Source organism: Myxocyprinus asiaticus, chromosome 20, assembly GCF_019703515.2.
Source record: "Myxocyprinus asiaticus isolate MX2 ecotype Aquarium Trade chromosome 20, UBuf_Myxa_2, whole genome shotgun sequence".
NCBI lineage: Eukaryota > Metazoa > Chordata > Actinopteri > Cypriniformes > Catostomidae > Myxocyprinus > Myxocyprinus asiaticus.
The window spans coordinates 12,060,646-12,087,682 of NC_059363.1; the positions used below are offsets into that span (position 1 = coordinate 12,060,646).

A 27,037-nucleotide genomic window follows, 5' to 3' on the forward strand; every position below is an offset into this window, starting at 1 on the left:
TGCACATGATGTCGGTATGTTTTCACAACCGACGACAAAGTTACAATACATGATAACAAGTGGTACAGCCACAACTAACTTTTAATGATAGCTTTTTTAAGCCATTTCCTTGCTGAGATTGGCAAGGTAAGAAAGACTCAAGTAAGAGTGACACGGAAAGTGGGACCAAAGTGCTAGTCTTTTGTCTCCGCCTGATCAAATGGCAGTTGAGCGGAAAGGCGCAGAGCCCCCTTCTCGAAACACACATACTTGTCTTTGCGGCATCTGCCACACGTTCGCCTGCCTCGATGCAGGTATCAAAGACCAGCTCGCCTCTCGACATTGGAGTGCCAGCCGCTCTCATAGCACAACAACAAGGGGAAACTGTGGCGGGGGAAGTGTCGGGACTCTGAGCTCCTTCAGGGTTTTCTTTATCAGGGGCAAAGCAATCCCCCCTGGACCTCATCCGCACAGGCTTGATTATTCAAGGCATTACAAAGGAGATGAAAATAACTCACAACTCAAAGTCACTGTAATTTTTTTTATTTTTTTATTATCATTTCTCTCTGAGAGTGTGCCCAACATCCTGCTAAAGTTTAAGAAAAATACAACCACTGAGAACAAATACAGACCATACAATTTAAAAGATACAAAAAGGAAACAACTAGAGCAATAGTATGAAGAGTAGGATTAAAAATTCTTCTTAGGCCTTCCTCTGCTTTTCTTCACCACAGGCTCAGAAGAGGCCACAAATTCCTCCTTTGCTGGACACTTTGCAGTACTTGCCATTTTCTTCACCCCACTGACTTCTGAACAGTTGTCAAACAATGTTACAATGTTACTATAATCCACTGAAGTAACAAGCATTTACGAAAGTTTGCTGTACACAGCACTTTAAGTTGTCCATAAATTTACATAACTCATTGCCTTATTCCAGTTTTTACACATCTTGATGCTAAGAGAGTCAGTTTGCAACATCATAGTATTCATAATTTGTGTGCTTAAAGGAATTTTCTGGGTTTATTACAAGTTTAATCAACAGCATTTGAGCAATAATGTTGATTATAGGACTGGGTAAAAATTAAACAATGCATTGTGATCTTCATTTGAATGATTTGATAACGATTTTTAAATCTCAAGCTTGATCTTTTACTCTGTGCGCAACCCTCTGCTACAATGAGAGAAAATCACTCACATTTGCAACTAAATTTCACGCTATGCGACTAAAAAGGTCTGTGATTAGCCAATGGCTGGTAAATGTTCAGATTTCACTCACCAGTGACTGTGTAGTATAGTGGGGAATAAGTTCAGCAGCGAGATCCCCTCACTGTGTGTTAAGAGTAAAAGTTTTGTTTGATTCGTTCTGTGTGTCCAAAGACGAGATCCGGACAACCCGTTTGTCACGGATAATGTCTCTTTTAATACCCTTTCTGTTCTTTACAATCAGTTGTTGATCAAAAACAACAAAAACTAAAATCTAATCACACATAGCATGGATGAGGTATAGCCATTAGAATCAACTCTCATTAGTATGAGCTCAAATGGCAAAATGGACATTATAACTGAAAAATACCCATATGAATCAATATCGAATCAAAATCGGATTAGAAAGCTTGTGAATTGGAATTGAATCAGAAAATCTGTACAAATACAGAGTTCTAGTTGGTGACCAAAAAAAATACATTTGACTCATCCGCCCCTTTTCTTCAACAGAAGCAAAAATTGAGGTTACAGTGAGGCTCTTTTAATAGAAGTGAATTGGCAACTTTTGTGGGTTTTAAAGGCAGAAATGTAAAGCTTTTAATTTTACACTTTATACTAAATTTGGGAATTATTCGAGCTGCAAAGTTATTTACTTTGTAATTTTCACGGTTATTTTAGGGTTTACTATGCTACGTCGTTATGGCAACAAATTTGTAAGACTTGATATACCTTCAGAACAAAACAAAAAACTAAAAAAGAAGAAGATATCATCACACCACAATCATGTTATTGTTAATAGCCATATTGTTTACGTCTTATGGCTATGCATTTGAAACAGTGAGACTTTTAATGTTTACGGATTGGCCCCATTCACTTTCATTGTAAATGCCTGAATGAAACCCAGATTTGTTATTTTAAAGAAAAGGAGGGACAAGCCTAAATAATTTTTTCTGATAATCAACATTAAACAGACACAAATGCTGGTGATTGAGTTAAACTTTAAAGATTAAGCCAACTGGACACAGAGATGGCATCATATAGAGGATGGCTTACCCTTCTTTGGAGGAGCTCGCCTCTTCTTTGCCGGGCTGCCATCAGTTTCGTCATTAGACTTCCCTTTCTCCGCCACTTTTTTCGCTTTAGATTCTTCGAGTCAAAAATCAACATATGAGTGGAAAAGAAGGAAAGAGCATTGGTCAAATCACTTGCCTAAAGCAACCTTGTAGGAAGTTCAAATCAAATATTAAGGAGGGACCTTTGCTCAGTTTACATATGGAAACTATTACGCTTGCCTTGAGCCTTTTGAAAGCATAAGCATATGCAATTGCGAATCAGCTAACCAGTACGGATATAATCCGGCAAGGAAAGAGACAATTATTTAAATGTCTAACGCAATATACTGTATGTGTTTTGACACTGATGATACTGGGAACAAATCAGATTTCAATGTTAAAGCTAGCCTTGAAACTAAAGGTCTGGATGTGAAATTGTCAGAATTCCAAACAATAACACGTAGTTTGAGTTAATTTTTACAATTTCAATCAATCAAAAATCCTTGTTTTTTTTCCAATGAAAATTCTAGCATAGAACACAGGAAAAGTCCTCAATTCAAGGAAATCATACTAACCGAACCAGGGGTTATGAAGAAGATGCACTTAACGACAGCAATCAAATTCTCCCTTTTCTTCACTCAGACTGCATAATGAATGCTCGCCCCTCTCTCGGACTTGAACTATCATCCTTACCAGCCCCCCCTCACATTTCCCTTCCATTTTGTCAATTGCTGCCTCATGATTACCATCCAGACCCTGCTGAGCTGAACAGATTGGCTTGATAATTACATACAATAACGGCAGTGGGCAGGTAACCCTCAGCTGGTATGGGCCAGCTCCCTGGTGGCACCTTCCATATGCAAACTGCATTGTGGGAAGCAAGGAGAGTCCTTCCCCTCCCCTGTCGTAAGTGCGGCTCGCTGATTGCCGGCCTGCACCAACTCCAAGGTTACCGTGTAAGCAAATTTGTGATACATTAGCAGAGAATAAACGCAGGCACTCAGGACCTGTCTGTGGGAGGAAGAGGAGGGGGGCAATCGGGATAAACACCCGGGCGCTGAGGAGAACCTGAGATGCATAGGGCTTTGTTGCCAAGAGCTCTTACGACGGACCCCATGAATGAAGCCACAGTCTTATCGTTTTCAGAAAGTATATGCAATCAAAGGCATCTGTGTGTGCTCAGATATTTTGTTTTACACTAAAGCTAAATAAAAAAAAATAATAAAAAAGAAAGTTGCAGAATTATTTTTTAAAGCTGGTTTAGCTTGAAATTCAGGCTTAAATGGATAGTTTACCAAAAAAATTAAGATTCTCCCATCATTTACTCACCCTTATGCCATCCCAGATGTGTATGATCTTTTTTCTGCTAAACACAAACAAAGATTTTTAAAAGAATAGATCAGCTTTGTTGGTCCTCACATTGCAAGTGAACGGTGACCAGAGCTCAGAAGGTCCAAAAAGGACATAAAGGCAACATAACAGTAATTCATATGACTCCAGTGGTTAAATCCATATCTTCAGATGTGATATGATAGGGAATGGTGTGAAAGTCACTTCCACACCAGAATGTAGAAATAAAAGTGTTGATTAACAGAAAAAAGGGCCTTAAATATTGATCTACTCTGCACACACAGCTATTATATTAATTAATATTATATTGATTAACCACTGGAGTCTTATGGATTACTTTTATGCTGACTTTTACCTTCTGAGTTCTGGTCACCATTCACTTGCATTGTATGGAACTACAGAGCTGAGATATTCTTTTAAAAATCTTCATTTGTGTCCAGCAGAAGAAAGTCATACACATCATGGAACACAAAAGATATTATGCAGAATAAAAGTCTCAGTCACTATTTACTTTCATTGTATGTATAAAAAAATAAAATAAAAAAAAATGCAATTAACGTGAAGGGTTACGGAGACTAACATACTGCCTAACATTTCCTTTTGTGTTCGACGGAATAAATGAATTCTTACAGGTTTTGAACAACATGAAGTTAATTGGAACGACAAAAATTATTACAGAATCCCCATTTTTAGGTGAACTTTCCCTATAAATGCTGATGCTTCCACTTGCACTGATCCAATTTCAACCTGTAACTTCACAAGTGTTCAAACAGAGAAGTATTATCGCCATATTTCAGAAGAGTGAGATCTACTGACTGCAATCTAAGATAAAACAAACTGAGGTATGCCGGGCAGATCCAAATGACACCCTTCCATTAAACACAATCTAGCTATGAAAATAAATTATATGGCACAAAGATAAATACTGAAGAAATGGAGATTTCAGAAGGACAATATATTAAAATATTAACATCATGGCACTTCATTGCAAAGGTAAGGTAAGCAACTCTGTGTGTTGATCGAAAGAAGGAATCTAAATAAGCTCAAGACAGATCTGTGAAAAGCATCACGCTTTAATTGTATTTGAAAATCAATGCACTTGATAGCAGTTCCTACTCACCCGAGAAATTAGTCTTGGATCGTGTGCGGGCATTTTTACATTTGAAACTGCTTTCAACAGGTAAACAAATTACAGGATGTTGAAATGGGCCCATTTTTAAAAGGCAGGCTTTAAAAGCAGAATGCCTGAGCATTTTGAATGTGCCGTGTTTTTATTGGGGGAAGTGAATGAGGATGTGCGATAGAGGCTGGCTTTTTAATGTTTTGCTGAAGGTGGTTTTCACCTTAACTGAGGTCGGGCCCTTGCCATTGGCCGACACCGTGAAGTCCAGCTTTCTGTCATCAGTCGCCCCCATGCTCTTCAGCCCTTGCAGTAAAATACCTCGCAGTTTTGCGTAATCTGGCTTGTCCGTGTATCCAAGAGTCTTGACCTCTTGCATGAACTTCCCCATTTCATCTGAAATTTGAGAATGACATTAAATAGAACAATTGAATCTGTAAATACAAGAATGCATTTATTTCATTGGACAGCACACTTAGGGATATGAGCCATGACAGTATATACCGTACAAGGATAGAAATGTGTAAACCAATAAAGACTTGTCTATACCGTATAACCACTGCATATTCGAGGCACTAAATAGGCATTACGACATGATAATGTAACATGTAAAACATTTTTGAATTTCTAGTAAACCGACTTTAACGTTATAAATACTTTTATTAAGACATAAATTACTCATACTTTGATTTAAGATTAAAGATGTATTAAGATGTATACTACTAAATCTGGATCGAGAAATAAACTAAGAGCGATTGACAAAGTTACATGGACCTCCACCTCAAAGTTCTACTAAACTGAACATACAGAAGTGTGTATGTGTGTTTGTGCTTTTAGAATAGTGCAGGAAAGACAGAGCATTCCCTGTAGGGCAGTGTCTTCACAGAAGATGCTCACACTTTAACCTTCAGGCTAAGTTTAGAGGAGAGGGGTTGACGTTTGTCACTTTGTTCCTTATACTTCTCTACTCACAAACTGTTGTTTACTGTCGGCTGCTAAAATAGTCACACAAAACAGAATTAGTCGTGATGGCCGTGCTAACAGTGCTGCCTCCTATCACCTCAGTGTTGTGATGCAGCATGTACGCACAAGAAAACAGCCCGAGGAGGGATTTCTCTGTCTGCCGCGCGGCTGTCACAGGGCTTAAGAACTGCCATCACATCAGTGACTGAGCAAAGGGAGCCAATGACATCTTTGATTTTTAAATGACACAAAGAAAGAACGCCCTAAAGTTCTGCAAAAGTACATGCTGCCACACGGTAACTGCAAAACTAGGCAACACAGAGGTCGAGGAGGAGAAAGTTGAAACAAAAACTTATTTCAAAGTATATACTGGCACACATTTTTTTTGTGGTCGACAGATGCCAATGTTTAGAGAACTGGGTGGCTGATATATATAGTTGAAGTCAGAAGTTTACATACACTTAGGTTGAAGTCATTAAAAATTATTTAACCATTCCACAGATTTCACATTATCAAACTAAAGTTTTGGCTAGTCGTTTAGGACAACAATTGTTTACAGACAGATTGTTTCATTTTTAATTGACTATATCACAATTCCAGTGGGTCAGAAGTTTACATACACTAAGTTAACTGTGCCTTTAAGCAGCTTGGAAAATTCCAGAAAATGATGTCAAGCCTTTAAGCAATTAGCCTATTAGCTTCTGATAGGCTTATTGGCATCATTTGGAGGTGTACCTGTGGATGTATTTTAAGGCCTACCTTCAAACTCAGTGCCTCTTTGCTTGACATCATGGAAAATTAAAAGAAATCAGCCAAGACCTCAGAAAAAAATAAATGTGGACCACCACAAGTCTGGTTCAACCTTGGGAGCAATTTCCTAATGTCTGAAGGTACCATGTTCATCTGTACAAACAATAGCACGCAAGCATAAACATCATGGGATCATGCAGCCATCATACCACTAGGAAAAAGACGCATTCTGTCTCCTAGAGATTAATATAGTTTGGTGCGAAAAGAGCAAATTAATCCCAGAACAACAGCAAAGGACCTTGTGAAGGTGCTGGAGGAAACAGGGAGACAAGTATCTACATCCATAGTAAAACGAGTCCTATATCGACACAACCTGAAAGGCTGCTCATCAAGGAAGAAGCCACCGCTCCAAAACTGCCATAAAAAAGCCAGACTACAGTTTGCAAGTGCACATGGGGACAAAAGATATTACCTTTTGGAGAAAAGTCCTCTGTTCTGATGAAACAAAAATTTAACTGTTTGGCCATAATGACCATTGTTATGTTTGGAGGAAAAAGGGTGAGACTTGCAAGCCGAAGAACACCATCCCAACCGTGAAGCATGGGGGTGGCAGCATCATGTTATGGGGGTGCTTTGCTGCAGGAGGGACTGGTGCTTCACAAAATAGATGGCATCATGAGAAAGGAAAATTATGTGGATATACTGAAGCAACATCTCAAGACATCAGCCAGGAAGTTAAAGCTCGGTCACAAATGGGTCTTCCAAATAGACAATGACGCCCAAGCATACCTTCAAAGTTGTGGCAAAATGGCTTAAGGACAACAAAGTCAAATCAAATCACTTTTATTGTCACACAACCATATACACAAGTGCAATAGTGTGTGAAATTCTTGGGTGCAGTTCCGAGCAACATAGCAGTCATGACAGTGATGAGACATATACCAATCTACAATAAACATCAAATTTACACAACACAATTTAAAATCTAATATACACATAATTACACACAACACAATATACAAATAATAACAATGTACATTATACAATACACACAATATACAACACACATTATACAATATTAAAAAAAAGTATATATAATATACAGGTGCATCTCCATAAATTAAAATGTCGTGGAAAAGTTCATTTATTTCAGTAATTCAACTCAAATTGTGAAACTCGTGTATTAAATAAATTCAGTGCACACAGACTGAAGTAGTTTAAGTCTTTGGTTCTTTTAATTGTGATGATTTTGGCTCACATTTAACAAAAACCCACCAATTCACTATCCCAACAAATTAGAATATGGTGACATGCCAATCAGCTAATCAACTCAAAACACCTGCAAAGGTTTCCTGAGCCTTCAAAATGGTCTCTCAGTTTGGTTCACTAGGCTACACAATCATGGGGAAGACTGCTGATCTGACAGTTGTCCAGAAGACAATCATTGACACCCTTCACAAGGAGGGTAAGCTACAAACATTCAATGCCAAAGAAGCTGGCTGTTCACAGAGTGCTGTATCCAAGCATGTTAACAGAAAGTTGAGTGGAAGGTAAAAGTGTGGAAGAAAAAGATGCACAACCAACCGAGAGAATCGCAGCCTTATGAGGATTGTCAAGCAAAATTGATTCAAGAATTTGGGTGAACTTCACAAGGAATGGACTGAGGCTGGGGTCAAGGCATCAAGAGCCACCACACACAGACGTGTCAAGGAATTTGGCTACAGTTGTCGTATTCCTCTTGTTAAGCCACTCCTGAACCACAGACAACGTCAGAGGCGTCTTACCTGGGCTAAGGAGAAGAACTGGACTGTTGCCTAGTGGTCCAAAGTCCTCTTTTCAGATGAGAGCAAGTTTTATATTTCATTTGGAAACCAAGGTCCTAGAGTCTGGAGGAATGGTGGAGAAGCTCATAGCCCAAGTTGCTTGAAGTCCAGTGTTAAGTTTCCACAGTCTGTGATGATTTGGGGTGAAATTTCATCTGCTGGTGTTGGTCCATTGTGTTTTTTGAAAACCAAAGTCACTGCACCCGTTTACCAAGAAATTTTGGAGCACTTCATGCTTCCTTCTGCTGACCAGCTTTTTAAAGATGCTGATTTCATTTTCCAGCAGGATTTGGCACCTGCCCACACTGCCAAAAGCACCAAAAGTTGGTTAAATGACCATGGTGTTGGTGTGCTTGACTGGCCAGCAAACTCACCAGACCTGAACCCCATAGAGAATCTATGGGGTATTGTCAAGAGGAAAATGAGAAACAAGAGACCAAAAAATGCAGATGAGCTGAAGGCCACTGTCAAAGAAACCTGGGCTTCCATACCACCTCAGCAGTGCCACAAACTGATCACCTCCATGCCACGCCGAATTGAGGCAGTAATTAAAGCAAAAGGAGCCCCTACCAAGTATTGAGTACATATACAGTAAATGAACATACTTTCCAGAAGGCCAACATTTTTTTTTATTGGTCTTATGATGTATTCTAATTTGTTGAGATAGTGAATTGGTGGGTTTTTGTTAAATGTGAGCCAAAATCATCACAATTAAAAGAACCAAAGACTTAAACTACTTCAGTCTGTGTGCACTGAATTTCTTTAATACACGAGTTTCACAATTTGAGTTGAATTACTGAAATAAATGAACTTTTCCATGACATTCTAATTTATTGAGATGCACCTGTATATATAATATGTACAATAGGTTGTATTGTACTGTATTGACATTCAGGCTGTCAGTTGATAGTCAGTTGCCAGTGTGTTGTTAAGAGAATATAATTTGTGACAGTCCAGTGTGAGATAATAAGATTAATAAAGTGCAGTGCTGATGTATACTGATCGTGAGAGATCAAGAGTTCAAAAGTCTGATTGCTTGAGGGAAGAGGCTGTCATGAAGTCGGCTGGTGCGGGGTCCTGATGCTGCGATACCGCCTGCCTGATGGCAGCAGTGAGAGCAGCCCATGGCTCAGGTGGTTGGAGTCTCTGATGATCCTCCGAGCTTTTTTCACACACTGCCTTGTGTATATGTCCTGGAGGGAGGGAAGCTCAGCTCCGATGATGTGTCTGGCAGTTCGCACCACCCTTTGCAGGGTTTTGCGGTTGTGGGCGGTGCTATTGCTGTACCAGGCAGAGATGCAGCCAGTCAGGATGCTCTCTACAGTGCTGGTGTAGAACCGTGTGAGGATGTGGCGGTTCATTCCAAACTTCCTCAGCCGTCTCAGGAAGAAGAGGCGCTGATGAGCCTTCTTCACAACGGCCTCAGTGTGGACGGACCATGTGAGTTCCTCAGTGATGTGGACACCCAGGAACTTGAAGCTGCTGACACTCTCCACTGGTGCACCATTGATGCTGATGGGGCTGTGTTCTCTTTCTCTTCTCCTGAAGTCCACCACAAGCTCCTTTGTCTTACAGACGTTGAGGGAGAGGTTGTGCTCCTGACACCAGTGTGTCAGAGTGTGTGCCTCCTCTCTGTAGGCCATTTCATCATTGTCAGTGATCAGACCTACCACCATCGTATCATCAGCAAACTTAATGATGGCATTGGAGCTATGTGTTGCCACACAGTCATGTGTGTACAGGGAATACAGGAGTGGGCTAAGAACACAGCCCTGCGGGGCCCCAGTGTTGAGGGTCAGTGATGAGGAGACGTTACTGCCCATTCTAACCACCTGGTATCTGCATGACAAGAAGTCCAGGATCCAGCTGCACAGCGAGCTGTTTAAGCCCAGAGCCCGGAGTTTCTCATCAAGCTTGGAGGGCACTATGGTGTTGAATGCGGAGCTGTAGTCTACAAACAGCATTCTCACATAAGTGTTCCTTTTTTCCAGGTGGGAGAGAGCAGTGTGTATTGTAGATGCAAAGGCATCATCAGTGGAGCGGTTGTTGCGGTAAGGAAACTGCAATGGGTCCAGTGATGGTGGCAGCACAGAGCAGATGTAATCTCTGATTAGTCTCTCAAAGCATTTGCTTATGATGGGGGTCAGAGCAACAGGACGCCAGTCATTTAAGCAAGTGATTTTGGATTGCTTTGGTACAGGCACAATGGTGGACATTTAAAGCATGTGGGGACTACAGACAAATATTGGGAAAGGTTGAAAATGTCCATAAAAACACCAGCCAGTTGGTTCACGCACGCTCTGAAGACGTGGCCCGGAATGCTGTCTGGACCCGTGGCTTTACGGATATTCACCCGTCGGAAGGATCGGGTTACATTCGCTACAGAGACGGAGAGTGAACTAACCTCTGCAGTTTCGGCCGCGAGAGCTCTCTCTGCGAGGGCTGTGTTATTTCCCTCGAACCGTGCATAAAAAGTATTTAGCTCATCCGGGAGAGAGGCAGCGGTGTTCATGGCAGAATTTTTATTCCTTTTAAAGTCCCTGATGATATTAATTCCCTGCCACATGCTTCTAGAGTTGGTGGTGTTAAACTGTCCTTCAATCTTGTTCCTGTACTGGCATTTTTGCTGCTCTGATAGTTTTTCGGAGGGCATAACTGGATTGTTTATGCTCCTCCGCATTCCCGGAATTAAAAACGGAGGTCCACGCATTAAGTGCCACACGAACATCGCTATTAATCCAAGGTTTCTGGTACGGGTAGATCCGTATTGTTTTGGACGGAACAACATCCTCTACGCACTTTCTGATGAAACATGTTACGCTATCAGCGTAAACCTCGATGTTGTCATCAGAGGCAGACCGGAACATCTCCCAGTCCACGTGATCAAAACAGTCTTGTAGCATAGAGTCTGACTGGTCCGACCAACACTGGATCGTTCTGAGGGTGGGTGCTTCCTGTTTCAGTTTCTGCCTGTGAGCGGGCAGAAGCAGAATGGAAGAGTGGTCCGATTTGCCAAATGGTGGACGGGGGAGGGATTTGTAGCCATCCCAGAAGGGAGAGTAGCAATGGTCCAAAACCCGGTCCCCTCGTGTGTTAAAACTGATGTGTTGGTGGTATTTTGGTGCAATTGATTTAAAATTGGCTTTGTTAAAGTCCCCGGTCATAATGAACACGGCCTCAGGGTGCGCGGTTTCCTGCTTGCTTATAATCCCGTACAGTTCCTTGAGTGCCCGGTCTGTGTCAGCTTGTGGGGGGATGTACACAGCTGTGATAATGACCGCTGTGAATTCCCTCGGTAGCCAGAATGGTCGACACAGAAGCATGAGAAATTCCAGATCAGGAGAGCAGAAAGACTTGATAGAATGTACATTCCTCTGATCACACCAGGATTTGTTGACCATAAAACATACACCACCACCTCTGCTTTACCTGAGAGGTCTTTTGCTCTGTCCGCTCGGTGCACGGAGAACCACGCAGGTTCGATGGCTGAGTCTGGGATCTCCGCAGACATCCAAGTTTCTGTAAGGCAGATAATGCAGCAGTCCCTCGTCTCTCGTTGGAAAAAGCTTGTTGTCCAGAGACTGAGCATTTGCCAGTAGAATACTGGGTAACGGGGATCGATTTGCACGACGTCTTACTCTGATGAGAACGCCGGCTCGGTTTCCCCTTTTCCTTCTGCGTTTTCGCGGCCGAGTAGCCCAGACAAAGGGCTCCGCTGGCATGTTTGTAAACAGCAGGTCGGCATTGAGGAATTTGAAGTCCGGTTTACGGTGTGTAATTGCAGAACCAATGTCCAAAAGTGTTTGTCTGTTGTAGACAATAAGGCAGACAACATCAAAGACAAAAAACATAAGAACTGTAAACAAAACAAACAAAAAACTACAATGTTGTTTCGGATCTCGCAACGCAGCAGCCATACTCTGTGCCATGTTGAGTCCAATGTCAAGGTATTGGAGTGGCCATCACAAAGCCCCGACCTCAATCCGATAGAAAATTTGTGGGAAGAACTAAAAAAGTGTGTGTGAGCAAGGAGGCCTACAAACCTGATTCAGTTACACCAGTTCTGTCTGGAGGAATGGGCCAAAATTCCAGCAACTTAATGTGAGAAGCTTGTGGAAGGCTAACCAAAATGTTTGACCCAAGTTAAACAATTTAAAGGCAATGCTACCAAATACTAACAAAGTGTATTTAAACATCTGATCCACTGGGAATGTGATAAAAGTAATAAAAGATGAAATAAATAATTAGCTCTACTATTATTCTGACATTTCACATTCTTAAAATAAAGTAGTGATCCTAACCGTCCTAAGACAGGGAATGTTTTCTAAGAGTAAATGTCAGGAATTGTGAAAAACTGAGTTTAAATGTATTTGGCCAAGGTGTATGTAAACTTCTGACTTCAACTGTGTGTGTGTGTGTATTTATATATATATATATACACTGTATATATATATATATATACACACTATACTTCAGCAATAAAATACTGATACTTTATTGTACTGATATTTTATTTATTTATAACTAGATATTTACATATGTATGTATGCATTCATATAATTTCCTTCAGTTCTTTATTAATGGAGAAGTCGTCTAAAGCGGAACTCTTTTCAGAAAGCATTTCTGTGCTGCTGTACTGGAAAAATACATTTTAATGATAGCATACGCTTATTTTACACTTTATTTTTTCTTATAATTAACTAAAAAAATATATTTGAAACATTAGAACATTAATTTGAGAATAATCTCAAAATTTCTTACACTTGGGAGAATGTCATTTTGTAAGACAACGTACAGAAACGTGCAACATGCTGAATGCATCCCACCACAAGAAAATGCATAAACCATGTATCTGTGCCCCCTTCCACTCAGTTTAAAGTTAGTGTGAGAAGTTGATGGGAATAAGCACAAGGCTGATAGATTAGTTCTAATTAAGGCTAAATCGCTGGGTCCACACACATTATAAAAAGAGGCCCTTGCGCTCGTTTGCGCATTAGAACTAGAACGTGAGTCAGCCCAATTACCTCTTGGCAGACAAACAAAAAGCAATACTGCAGAACTCACAGGTGCCTCTGGTGTCTCAACAGTCAAAAAAAAAAAAAAAAACAAGTCCATTTTGATCCCAATTAGTTGAGATAATTGTTTCAAGATTTAAAATTACTAAACTCTGACAATCTACGTAATTGATATTTTACCACCAAGTTGCATTCACACTTTAATACCGTCGGTATTGGCTCCGATACTGAAGCTTTTAGACAGATCGGGTATCGGTCCGACGAGCCCGATCCAAATCCGATACTGTGTGTTAGTCGTGTTCGCTACCGTCAAGCTCCAAAAATGACATAAAAGAACCATAAAAACACCATCAAAGCAGTTCATATGACTCGTGCATTTAATTCAAAGCTACTTGAAGACGTGTGATAGCTCTGTGAATCACAAAAGGCTGTTTAGTAAGTAAATATATAGTATGCACAGCGCCAGCGCATTAGTGAATCGTGCTGCTCTACTGACACAAACTTACGCACAGGCTGGTGATGCACTCACAGCTATTTTTAGCCTTCATAGCAGCGCACAATATTTGAACGCTACTCAAGAACAGCATCTCAGATGTAGACTGCTCAATAGTTCGGTTCACTTATAATATGAATTTAGAACGGCACCAGAGGTGCATTTTACCCGAATTTGAATAAGAAGCTAATTAAACTACTGTGAACTTGCCTACAGACAGACACATACAGGACTTCCTGGAGAGTTTAGAATGTCAAAATAAAAGCACAAGAGTTTAAAAAGTGCATGATTTAAAGGGGACCTATTATGCAAAATCCACTTTTACATGGTGTTTGAACATAAATGTGAGTCGGCAGTGTGTACACAACCACCCTACAATGTTAAAAGTCCACCCACTCCTCTTTCTTATATTTCTTTTAATCAAAAACAATGTCTCAAAATGACTGGTTTTCGTATCCGCTCTAAAGTGATGTCACTTTAGAGCAGGCCACACCCACGACTCCACCCTATTATCATAGATCCTCCCGAGTGATCGACACACAGTCTGCCATTTTTTTCCACGCTGGAGCAGCTACAGTGAGAAGAATAATGTCTCAGCTTCGTAAGCGTCATAAGTATTCTGTTGTTGACTGTAAAAGTGAACATAAGAGTCTTCATGTACTCCCGGCATCAGAGCCACAGAAGACGCAGTGGACAAGTTTTGTTTTTGAAGAAAATGTGCCCCAAAACATACCAAAATTCGTGTATGTTTGTGCAAATCATTTTACACCGGACTTCTTTGTGAACGAGGGTCAATATAAAGTAGGATTTTCAAAAAATTTGACTCTCAAGCATGGATCAGTACCAACTGTTCGTGTTCCAGCTTTATATCCTGAAGATGTAAGTATCGCACTTTATATTTTGTGAATGTTTGCAAATCGCCTTTCCGAATGTGCTTGTTAGCTGATTCCACGGCTAATGCAGCTAAAGTTACCATTGTCTCTGATTGTATTCACGGAGACCAGAGCTATGTCGTTATAGCTTGTTTGCACATGACGTCACATCACCGTGTTGCTGTGGCGTGAAATGCAGATGGAGGGCAGGAAGTGATTTTCTACATAAGAAGCACTATCACAAACTCAAAATGCCTATGTTTTGCAGCATTTACGGTTGCTCATACATATATGGCTGAACTCCAGTATTTACGGTGTCAGTCATATTGGTTCTGATTTGTTGTTGCTATAGTATCCGAAACACGAGCTGTAAAGGCACAGCCCTCTTCCGGAAAGGGGGCGGGGAGCAGCAGCTCATTTGCATTTAAAGAGACACACACGAAAACAGTGTGTTTTTGATTCCACCCAAAAAGAGGCATTTATAACATGGTATAATAAATGATCCGTGGGGTATTTTGAGCTGAAACTTCACAGATACATTCTGGGAACACCTGAGACTTATATTATATCTTGTAAAAAGGGGCATAATAGGTCTCCTTTAAATATATTACTGTTGAATTTAAAATTAAAAGTCAATAATAATAATATTAATAACAATTTATTATTATTATTATTATTATTGTCATCATTAGTATTTGTTTATAATTTATAACAATATTTAAGTTGAATGGGTTCCAAAAAATAACTGTGTGAATGAAAAGTGAACTGATGTCTTACAACTAAATTGAACAAAAAAGAATCCTTTAAAGTCCAGATGCAAGTTGAAACATTTTTGAACAAAAAAAAAAAAAAAAAAAAAGGAAAAAATAAAACACTGGTTTCTTTTCTACCGAAGATTTGAAGACTGGAATTACTGGAATTTTGCTGCTACATTATCCAGTATACTAGCTCATAATAAAGTGTTTCTTAATAAGCTATACATTTATATTGAAATTATGTGTAGTTAGAGGTTTGTGTTTATTTACATATTAAAGAGTACTCCCAATTAGTTCCACACAATAATGTAAAGATATTCTAAACTGATTATGCAAAAAAACAACACTTGTATCGGCTTGGGATCGGTATTGGCCGATACGGAGCTTTCCGATATCGGAATCAGATCGGAAAGGAAAAGTGGTGTCGGTGCATTCCTATTTAATACACCAAATCTTTTGATGTAATCTTACAGAAAATTTGGTCTTTATCTCACCTGGTTTATTTTCTGAGGTGAAACAGCTTTTCATGAATTCATCAATATTGTCTCTACGCCTGAGGAGAGGAATGTTTAAAAGTGGATCAAAAAGTGTGTGTGTGGGGGGGGGGGGGGGGGGGTGGAGGTCTGAAAAGAGCATTGTTTTCATCTAATAAGGTGATTTTCATTAGCCCTTGGCAAACAATAAGGTAAATCACATCTTGCTTTACACAGAAGCACTTACACTTAAACAGCCACAAGTAAGACAATGACACTCACCTCAGTTTGGAGTCTCTGACATAGAGGGTATCCTGGAGTTTGTCCTCCCAGGGCAGACAACCACAGAGCCACTGGATCATGCAGTAGCCCATGATTTCAAGATCTGCTCTTCTTGAAGGAGCTGAAATTGATATTTACCCCCACAGAGAGGAATTTCACTTAACAATGGTTAACCTGATGTGCTATTTTGAAGGAATATTTCATGTTTTAAATATGAATTCACAGTATCAGGCTGTATTTAAAAATAGCAAGAAAAAAATTTCAGAAACAACTCTAAATTGTCATATTTTAAACATGCAAGTATGCTTCACACTATGTACAGTGTAGTCCCGATTACTTCTATTTTTGTGTATTTTTCATACAAAATTGTTTTAGATCTTCAAACGAGATATAACATAAAACATAGGCAACCTGAGTAAACACAAAATACAGTTTTCGAATATAATTAAATTTTTTGTTGAAGCAAAAAAGTTATCCAACACTTATATCACCCATGTGAAAAACTAACTGCCCCCTTAAACTTAATAGCTGGTTGTGTCACTTTGCAGCAACAACTGCAACCAAACGGTTCCAATAACTGGAGATCAGTCTTTCACAATGCTGTGGTGGAATTTTGGCCCAATCTTCTTTGCAGAACTGCTTTAGTTCAGCCGCACTGGAGGGTTTTTGAGCATTAATTGCCTGTTTAAGGTCCTGTCAAAGCATCTCAATCGGGTTCAAGTCAGGACTTTGACTAGGCCACTCCAAAACTTTAATTTTGCTTCTTTTGAGCAATTCAGAGGTGGACTTACTCCTACGCTTTGGTTCACTGTCTTGCTGCATAATCCAGTTGCGCTTGAGCTTCAACTCGGGGACTGATGACTGGACGGTCTCCTTTAGGATTTTCTGGTAGAGAACAGAATTCATGTTCCCCTCAGTTATTGCAAGTCGCCCTGTTCCTGAAGTAGCAAAGAATCCACACACCATCACACTACCACCACCATGCTTGACCGTAGGTATGATGTTCTTTTTGTGGAATTCTGTGTTTGATTTATGCCGGATGTAACGGGACTCCTGTCTTCCAAACAGTTCCATTTTCAACTCATCAGTCCACAGAACATTATTCCAAAATTTTTGAGGATCATCAAAGTGTGTTTTGGCAAAATTCAGATGAGCCTTAATGTTCTTCTAGGTTTCGCCTCGCCACTCTTCCATGGATGGCATTTTTGGCCAGTGTCTTTCTGATAGTGGAGTCATGAACAGTGACCTTTATTGATGCAAGAGAGGCCTGCAGTTCCTTGGATGTTGTCCTTGGCTTTTTTGTGACTTTCTGTACGAGTCGTCACTGTGCTCTTGGAGAAATTTGTGCTACTGGGTGAGACCTTTTAGCCAACTTCATGCTTTTGAAAAAGTTCTATTTAGGTGTTGATTTGATTGAACAGGGCTGGCAGTAATCAGGCCTGAGTGTGTCTAGTCCAGCTGAACCCCATTATGAATGCAGTTTCATAGATTTGGGGATTTAGTAACTAAGGGGCAAATACTTTTTCAAACAGGTCCAATTGGTATTGGATAACGTTTTTGCTTCAATGAGTAAAATTATCATTTAAAATTGTATTTTGTGTTTATATTAGTTTTATGTTAAATTTTGTTTGAATTTTTGAAACAATTTAGTAAAAGATATACACAAAAACAGAAGAAATCAGGATGGGGGCAAATACGTATTACGAGTACTGTAAGTCTCGTGGCTATGACAGCGTACTACCAGAGCTCACAAGAGAAGAAATCCATAATGATTAGTAATTAATTAACATGCAATGCTCCCCAATCAAATTATCAGAAATCTGTATTGCAATTTTCATTCCAAACTATAGACTGTGGAAAACCGCTGTGGTGTATATTAATTAAGTTGGAGCTTCTGAATGTTCTCTAGTATATCTGTAGATTGACAACTCAAATGCAAGATTGTTAAACAGCAACTTACAGATTTTATTAATCCAGTTCCTTACCAACTCCTTTGTGTGCATCAATACTTGTGAACTCTATGGTCCCGTCATGACACTTCTTTGGGTCTTCCTTGTACTTTTTTGGAACACGTTCTGGAGAGTTTCTATAAGCCACTCCATAATCTACTAAATACACCTAGGTTTCGAAACAAAACCATGAAGCGAAATTAGAACCATGTGCTTCTGACACATTGTGCAACAAAACTGCGAAGCACCGCTAAAACAATTACGGAACATTTCAAAAATAATTTGCAAATATAATATTAACAACAGATACAACACATTTAAATCAGACAATAAAGTTGAACTTTAAAGCTACTGAAAAATAACTGCAAATGCATCAGCAAACAGATTGATTGCCAATTAGCACATATAGAAGGTCTGAAAATTAGCACTTTGAAATGCAAGTTTCAAAGCAACAGGAAGCACCTAACAAAGTTCCAAAGATACCAAAATAGTGCCCAAAACACAGGTGAATGTTAACTGAAAACTCTGAATGACACAGCGCATGCATTTATTTAATCAGATCATAATCTTTTGAAGTTTGATAATCACATTGTCATATCAAGTTTCCTGTATTTCTGTCCCCAAATTTAAGACCTCTTTAAATTATAATTAAGACTTTTGTTGTATCATTTAAGATATTTAAGACTTTTTATGACCTTACATTTTGGAAAACTGAATTTAAGACATTTTAAGGATCCGCAGGAGCCCTGTTATGGGACTGCTTAAAACAATTTTCATTAATAACGTCCACTGCACGGTGATAATGTCCCAATAGACACTTCTGGCTTCATTAACACCAGGTTCATTCAAATGCTTTTCATTGGCTGATCAATCTAAAAGACGTATGTTTCAAAGGATTTTTTTTAGGAAGTTCTGGAGCACAGATGACATCTACATTCATCATGGTGCTTGTGGCTTTACTTCTTGAGCTATGGTGAAACTTTTAACAATTGACAAAATTAACATTAATTTTGAGCAGATATCTCGGCCTGGATGAAGGAACACCACCTGCAACTCAACCCAGCCAAGACTGAACTCCTTGTCTTTCCAGCCAACCCTGCTGTTGAACACAATATCACTGTGCAGCTGGGTGCAACTACAGTAACGCCTTCCAAATCAGTCAGAAATCTAGGGGTAACCATCAACAACAGACTAAATTTCACAGACCACATCTCAAAGACTACAAGATCATGTAGATTTACACTCTACAATATCAGGAAGATAAGACAATATACACTTATATTAATAACAAACTGTTATAAATGTCAGAGGCAGAGAGAACACCGTAGTAATTTATTTTGATTTGTCAGAAAAGCCCTCATAGTCCAGGGCTCGACATTAAGCATTGTGATGTGCTTGTCCTTCGGACAAGTAAATTGGTCATTCACATGTCACAGTAAAAAAAAGTTGAAAAGTTTTTTTTTTTTTTTTTTTGCTGTTGTTTTCTAAAATTAGCAGTAAAAATGGCTGTTTAATGTTAACAAAATGCATTAAAATTCAAAACAAATCCTGAGAAAGTACCCTGTTTATTTAATATGTGGGTCGTTGACAAATACCATAACTGTGAATTTTTATCAAGATTGAAGATTTATCAACATATGAAAATGAATCAACCACCACACACCTTTACACTTCACATGTCCTCTCTAGAAACATGTCTTACACCCCTGAAAGAGAGACATTTGGCATGTCCCAGCAGGATATCAAATGTCAGATGGAATAACCCAAAAAAAAAAAAAAAAAAAAAAAAAGTCATAATATTCATGACATAAAAATGTATAGTATTTGATAAAATTACTTTTACCTCAGCATTTTTATTTATTTTTACATTTAAATAAAATATTTTTAAAAATTAGAATCGGGTGTAAGGAAAATATGATACTACTTTTTACTTGATGGTTGTACGACTTGACATTTTTTTGGGATGTGTTCAAAATGTTTGGTATGTTCAAAACCACATGAAACCAATATAAACATAGTATAGTATTACAGTTCTAAGATTGTTTTTATTATTATTATTTACTTTTTAGATTGAGAAGAGGATTGAGGAGAACCTTATTTTTGACTGACCCATGTATTTTAAAGACAGATAATATATTTTCATTTTATGTATATTGTTAATATTAGTGTTTATATTACCATTTTATTTTCATGTTTGTATATTATTACATATTACATATTAAAATTGACTGATTCAGAGCTCCAGAGAGATGGAGATGAGAAATGTAACAGGTGTTTAAATGTTTCTTTTCATCCTGCAGCAGATAGCACTACACAAAGCATTTTTGCTATTTTCTGCAGTTCTTATCAAAGGTGTTGTATTATGACTTATGACGGAGCACCACGATATGAAAGGCTCGCTCCGACGTTACGTGCTTGCAACGTTGACAGCATTTTTGTTTATAAATAGGTGCGATAGTTTTACCGCATTGCTCTCTTAACACAGGCGCAGTACAAATGACATTCACATGTCGAAAAAAAATGCGTCCACTTCGTGCACTCACACCAAATTCAACAAGCGCTGCTGCACGAGAGAGGGAGAATGATGCACAAAAGCTGATTTCCTGTATTCGTGCAGATTCTGGAATTATTAAAAGACAATACTAAGAATCCCACGCAGAATTTCAGGCACTGTAGATTATTTTCAACAGCAGGATATAATTTTTTAATAAGTTATACAGGCATATGCTAAATCACAAATAAACCCAGTATTTGTTATTATTAAGCTTTCAGTCAGGCAACTTGTCCGGTCGGGCAAGAAGTCACTCTGACTTGCCCTTGCAAAAATCCACTTGTCTCGGACAAGTGTTAATGTCAAGCCCTGTAGTCACACAGTAAGCAGCGGCAAATCCCAAGACGCCAAGTTTCAAATTGTGACTTTAAATATAGCATCTTAATAAAACACCACTGATACATTATTAATCCTCAAATTAAATATTTGCCCCTGCCCAGAACTCCCAAACCTTATTTGCTAGAGACAGCTCCAATACTGTCTCTAATCGCTCCAGTTTATGAGCCGAGTATTAAAGGCTTAAATTGTTTTTCTTTTTTTCCCACACAAATCTCATTAACAGATGGCAAAAATAAGACAAGTAGTTTCTTACATTGCAAATGATGGTACTCCAATTAAAAAGAGCAGGAGCTCCAGTAGAGTCCTGCATTCTTAAACACACACAGACTCTCTTCTACGCTTGTAGAGCTGTACGGCCATAGCAACAGTCATCTGCTAAACACGTAGAAGGCTTGAAACAAACCTGATTGGGGTTGGTGTAGGACAGGAGGAGGATGGAGGCTTTGATGTCCGCATGCACATATTCATGTTCATGGATGTACTCAAGAATGTCCAGCTGGAGAGATGAAAGATATTTTAAAATTAGAATTTATTATTATATGGTAATATAAAAATGTTTCCCACTGGCTGTAATGTCGCAAACCATAACAAACACAGACCACAACAAACATGTTGCAATTAATTTTGTGCATACTTCAAATTTTCATAGTCTGCGACTGTGACTCTTTATTTAGTCAATCATAGAGGAAACCTACAAGTCTGAGGCCCAGCTGAAGAACCAGCTTTCGTGGAAATTTCTTTCCATTTTCCTCAAACTTCTTCTGTAGATCTGTTCCAAATCGGTCCATGACCATAAATCTGTACCTGTCATGAGGATTTCAGTGAAATGATTACACTTTAATCGAAGGCCTGGTCATAAAAAACGTCTGAAACGTCTTAAATATTTGAATAAGAAACAAATTACACAAAAGCTGCCATGTTGTTCATTATGTAATTCTTCGGAAAACAGTATTTAGGATTATCAAGATTTATTTTATTTTTTTGCATACCTCTTACCACCTTTCTCAAGAAAACCAGATCCCCAATACTTTGGAACTCCCAAATACTAAATTTTCTTCGACTTCATCCAAGCCCCAACTGAAGTAACATATAAACCACAAACATAATTCACTATATATTAACTATTTCACTTAACAATGAAATAAACTGGCACATTATGAGATGACAATGTAAGAATATCACGCTAACAATGACACTAAATTACATGCAATTAAACAATAATTTTATAAGTAAAGAAGACAAATTATTCTGAACTTTTATTGCTTAAACTTGTTGATGCTCAAAGTAATATAAGAGTATTCCTTAGTGACCAAATTCTGACTGTGCTGCAAGGTAATCTGCTGGTGGGACAAATATTTACCAACATTACAATATTCCAATGAATAAAACATGAGCATCCCTTAGTAATATAGCAGTTAATTGTCAAGGGAGTCTGACATTTGGATTGTTATTAAATAAAGCGCAATGCTGTGGCCTAGGGGCAGCCATGGGAACCACTAAGGGCATAGGAGTTGTGGTTAGTTTGTCTCCATAAGGCCCTCAATAGTGAGCTCAGAACTTTCTTTAATTAAAAGAGTTGCTCTTCGACTTTTTTTAATCCAGCTCATCATGCATATGAGGGCGTGTTTGCAGTCACAAGGGCTTACTTAGATCAGGTTTGGCAGCTCGCATGTAGAACTTCAGTTCAGAGAAGAGAGGGCCACTGTCACTTGGCTCCTGCAAGATGAGAGTAAAAACAATAATCAAAATGGATTGACATTTTTTTTTTTTTTTACACAAAAAAAAACACTATTTTTGACATTTATTCACTTCATAACATACATCTTCTTCTGTAATTTGTCAACTCTGTCAGACACACTGCTATTTTAATTTGATCCATCTAACAAAAATTTGAAGTCTTTAACTAATAATGATGTTTAGTAAAGGAGTTAAGTGATACAATACAATCTATAAAAAAAATTAAAAATAAAAAAAAAAATAAAAAAAAAGTCATGCTATTCTAAAAAGTCTGACGGAATAGACAAATTTGAATATTTTTCCATCTTAACCATGTGTTGAAAACTGGAGCCATTTTTTTTTTTTTTTTCCGTCAGTTGAAGCTGCCTCTATAACCTAAACTAAAATTATTCCACAATTCTTAACAGAAATGATCACAAAGGGATGACGGTGCTGACATGTTAAAGCTGTGAACATCTAAAACAATATAAAACTTATTAGACCATGTGTCATATTTTTGCATCCGCCATGAGCAGGAAGCGGGAGAGTGGTACTCAAAGTTATAGCTGACCATGCCATTGTCCGATTTATTCAGGATTATAAAAACAATCCTACCTTTCATTTGAAATTTATATTTATGAATTTGTTGCCTTTTTAAACAGTATGTTTGGCAGTTTAACATTGTAACCTCTTGCTGAGGACAGGTTAAGTTACATGTGCTTTCAAGTATAGAGCATTTATTTAAAAAAAGAAAAAACTCTAATGGAATTATTTAAAAGTATAAGTAATAAATGCCCTTGAGTATACACATTTCCTTTAGATTTAACTTTTTCAGTATTTTATTATGAATTTTCTTAATTTTACACAAAGAGGACCTTTGTATGTAGGAAATGTTTTGTTCCTAATCTCAAGAATCAGCGAATTCCTTTTTATCCTTTCTTTGCATTTTAAAGGCAAGCATGATTGTTTATCAAGCATTTTTTTTTTTACAAATGTCTTGGAATTTCCTTGGTTTATTGATGACCATTTAATGGCAGGGAAATCTCCAGGTAAGCGTTAATAAATAACAGGGTAATTAGTACTAATTGCATTAACAATTAGGGTTGGGCGATCTTCTCCATAGTCAAATCGTCCTATTGTCAGCCTGTGATATTGCCAATACACGATATGCTCGCGGAGGGGGGGATGCGGTGTTCACATTCAAACTGATGAACACCAGTATTACCGCTGGTTGGACGCGAGGTGGTACTATGGGGTAATTTTCGTTAAGCAGGGTTAGTGTTAAGCCTACACAATAAAGCAAGACACCTTGATTTCAAACTTTGAACTTTATTTTTTATTTATTTTAACTAAGAATTAAATGAAACTGGAAAAAAATTAAGTGCAATTAAAATGTGTGTTGTTCAACTTTTTGAAAGATGGCTTTACAACAGTTATGAAGGGCAACATCTCTTTGGCAAAGAATCTACTTCATCTTTGCATTCTCTACCAGTTGGGTATTTCATTGTCCGGGAAAATACATTGTGTGTATGAATAAATTCATTTTGTTCCCTCCTTCACGATATATATATATATATATATATATAACCCCCGGGCTGAGGGATCGGTGAATATTCTTGCTTTAATGATTTTGCATTGAAAATTACATTAATTTATTTAAAAAACGAAAAACTTGAATCCATTACATTTCTAAATTCAAACTGCACTCCAAACGAAACAAAAAAGCAATTAAAATAATTATATGTATATAAGTAACCACCTTTCCATTTACGGTCAGGCAAGTATCCGTCTAAACATGCAGGTGGAAAATTACTTATACAAATGAAGACATAAAAACAATTATAAATGTAAAAATAATAATTATAATGATAATAATAATCACTGAAATATAAATCATGGTTTGAGGTGAACATGTTTTTGTATTATTTTATGTTTTAATCACAGATGTATAGGCTGCAGAGTTGTGGTCACAATGAACTTCTCTGTGGAAATAAAGTGAACTGAACTCAAAGCACCTCCTGAGCTGAGATGTCAGAGGTCATTTGCAGCACTCATAGACGATACTGTTCCTGCCAAAAAAAGAGATTGCACGCCTCCATACAAACAGTGTGTCATACATGTACACGGCAACTTTCCGGCATCTGTTCTTAAAAATATAATAAAGAGTGTTTCTTCAAGTGCGTGTCTGTGTGCCACAGGGCAAATTATTTGTAATATTAATTTTATAATAATAATAGCCTTATAATAATAATAATAACAATGATAATAATTTAATACATTTATGGGAAAACGAGCCAAATATCGTCTTGACATCATCAAAAGCATCAGCTATTGGCGATCACTCTGACCATCATTGATCCCCAAGATCATTGTCTATCGGCACAACCCTTGCTGAAGTCATACAATCAGTCTAAGACATCTGACATTCACCTGCTGTCAGTAACAAAAAATAAAATAAAATAAAAAAAATGTTAGATTATCCCTTACCACTTTAATGACATAAGGCACATCATACCTGACAGATCTCAAAGAGTCCTCGTTTGCTGAAAGAATGACAATTATGACACATTCACAGTTGAGTAACTGATGTCAAATGAAGCAAGAGATGAAGAGAGAAGTCTTGCAGACTTAAACATTTGGCATTCATTGATACACTGAGCATTGTTGTTGTGAATTTTGCTGATGTGAACATGTCAACAGGGCAATGTTATCTCGCTGGCTGAAATAAATTAGGTTTCGTCAAAATTGCAATAATAACTTGTGACAGTCTTGCAAGCACAAGTAAGGATGAGTTGAAAATTAGAAAGAAGTCATTAAGGTGATTACATTGTGGCATTGTTTTCTTGCCAAATTGAAGTTCATGAATTTAGAACTGTCATAGAGTTACTGTGAAAATAACTGTCAGTCCCTTTTTTGTTTAACAGAAAAAAAATAAAAACATTAAAAGTCAGTGAAAAAAAATAAATAAATACTACTATATACTTTTTTATATTTGTTGCAGAGCCAGTTAATAACCGAACTACTGCCCTGGTTGTGCCAGCAATAAATAAATAAATAAATATTTATTGCTGAACCCTGATATGCTTCAGCTTATTTGAATCTTACCGAGATACAGCAGGCCAAAACCTCCTTGCCCAACATGTGGCCCAAGTTTCCATCTTTTCTTTGCATTATCTGTCAGGACTTCCCCTGGTGGGAATTCTTCAGCCAGTTTCCTCTTGGTCAGAGCTCTCTCTTTTTTCGCCGCACCTGCCTTGGCCTTGGGAGACATTTCGCTGAAATTATTTTAGAAAATCAAAAGAAAGCATTAATAAGCTACATTACAACTGAAAATTGCATGCAAGTAAAGTGAAATCATTCAATTTACATAATCTCTCTTTTCTACTATTAGCAAATGGGTTTAGGTCTGATCTACATCACAGATTTTTTTCATTAGATCTTTTCATATCATTATGCATTATTGCCATATTAACTTTAGTTACACAGCAAAACTGGGCTTTTGACATTACAGGCCTACTAATAGTTGCAGAACAAGTAAGGAAATGATACATTAGTGTCTACTAATAAATAAAAAATGAACTACATTGAAACTACAACATTCAGGCAAGTAAAATCATCTAATAGACAAGTACATTCTCTCGTTTGCATTTAATTACCCTCCTAACTTTCAGCAGTATATTTGTGCCTTACCCCTTAATATTATGTATGTATACAGTTATTTTTGTTGTATTATTTGTTTTACGGTAGTTATTTAATATAATGTATTACACCACATATAAAAGGTATCTATACTGACTAACCTATTAACACTTAATACAAATAAGGACATGTCAAACGATTAATTGTTTGTCTGATCTGTGATAACATTTGTGTTTTGGAAACAGATGCACAGATTCACTTTGCATTATTTCCAATTATGCGGCTTGTTTCACTTTTCCGTTTAAAAGAAACACAGACATTAAGAACCATTGTTGTTTCCTTCAGGAGTGATCCAAGAGTAATAAAACACTCTGTTGATGCCGAACATTCTTATCAGAATGAGTGACACCGAATTGTTTATCCTGTGTTTTAGGGGAATGTGGAAACTGCGACACGTGTGTTTTATATCGCCATGCTAGCAGAGATAGCTGCCTCTTTACGATGATTAGCTGCCTCACGCAAACGAACACGATGCTTCATCAAAGCGAACAGATACGTTTCCACTAACCTTATCACGGTCGCTAGCAGGATGTAACAGTTCTTCCTCTCCAAAGTTCCCGCAAAACTGCACTTCAGTGTGAGGGTCGAGGACGGCGATTGGCCAGACAGAGCATTGCGTAGTTCCGAGTTTTGCAAGGCATTATGGGATATGT

General features: G+C 38.1%; 1 pseudogene; it reads right to left on the reverse strand.

Moving 5' to 3' along the window:
- Nucleotides 1-802: 802 nt before the first annotated feature.
- LOC127411572 (serine/threonine-protein kinase VRK1-like) lies at nucleotides 803-27,006 on the reverse strand (annotated as a pseudogene).
- Between the last annotated feature and the right edge of the window lie 31 nt (nucleotides 27,007-27,037).